The sequence below is a fragment of the Bombyx mori genome, chromosome 27 (assembly GCF_030269925.1).
Source record: "Bombyx mori chromosome 27, ASM3026992v2".
NCBI classification, from domain to species: domain Eukaryota; kingdom Metazoa; phylum Arthropoda; class Insecta; order Lepidoptera; family Bombycidae; genus Bombyx; species Bombyx mori.
The window spans coordinates 1,527,205-1,528,457 of record NC_085133.1 but is presented as its reverse complement, the minus strand read 5'-3'; the positions used below and the strand labels follow the sequence as shown (position 1 = coordinate 1,528,457).

The 1,253-nt window shown below is 32.5% G+C and overlaps 1 long non-coding RNA gene across 1 annotated transcript; it reads left to right on the top strand.

The window, feature by feature from the left end:
• The first annotated feature begins 219 nt into the window (after positions 1-219).
• LOC134201511 (uncharacterized) lies at positions 220-713 on the top strand. The gene is made up of 2 exons (XR_009976850.1): positions 220-495; positions 575-713. It is a non-coding gene; the product is annotated as an uncharacterized LOC134201511 (long non-coding RNA).
• The last annotated feature ends 540 nt before the right edge of the window (positions 714-1,253 follow it).

Genomic DNA, 1,253 nt, shown 5'->3' with positions numbered 1-1,253 from the left:
CTGCACATCAGCTGTCATTTCTGGGATTTATCGTGCATTCGTCAGGAAAGGAAAATTAAAACCATATAAAACATTAAAAAAATATCCAAAGTACCGGGAAGCTTTCAAGAATTTCCCTAACAGCGAATCAATTGAAAATTTAGATCAACAACAAAACATCTATAATATCATTCAGATTTATATGCAATGTTTACAATGTCCGTAATGTAATTGATGTTGATGCTGCTCGACTTCAAATATACATCGACTCGTATACAGTCTCTGATGTAAACGAAGCTTTTGACCGAAAGAAATTGCGAATTTTTTACGTTAGCAATCTACCAACTTGTAAAAGCGAGCTGTTGCAGCAATTTTTGCGATCAAATTATATATATAAAATTTGGAATAGTGCTCATCTAAAAAATCCAACCTCATATCAACCCGGATAATAATGGCAGGGTATTGAAAGATGACAAATACCAAGTTATGTAGGAGATTCGCTCAAAACTCAATCAGGTATGTAATTATTATGACAAATTATTGCACATAATTTTTTTATTATTCAAATTGTATACTTTTTCTTAATTTTTTTCAGAAACTGATGGATAAGGTATTGGATATTGGTGACAATAGACTAGAGTAACTGTAGTAGCGACGATGAAGATAACGAAAATATCGACGACAATGAGGAAAATTATAAGAACGATTAAATATTTTTCTTTGACATGTAATAATATTTTGTTTGTACTTTATAATATTAAAATAACATTTTTTACTTTCTTTAGCATTGCTATGAACGTAATAAAATTATTTTTTATTGGATATCTTAAAAGATCACAATAGACTAAGCACTCTATCTCACTCACACCCGCATGAACTGTTGCTACCTCGCGCTCGCACAGCGGGCTCTCAATGTATCCGGCAAGATGTAAGAACCATTAAAACTGTCTGGCTATTGGGGTAACATATTTTTATAAGTCCCTAAGTAACATATATAAAATTCAGCTTTTATAGTATAACGAAAGTATAATTAAAATTTATTAAAGTTTAGGGGTGTCCGGCAGGGGGTAGCAACTGTAAAAAGTGTCCGGCAATAGATATCGTGATTTCTAAAGATATTCTGGAGTAATTAATAAAAAAAAATAACTTTATACTTTAACGAATTTAAGGTACTATTTTATATACCTTTACTGCCTGTTACCTGCCCAAGCAACCACAATCGGAACTCTATAGTCGGGGGTCGTTCTTACCTGTGCTGGAGACATACACAGAGA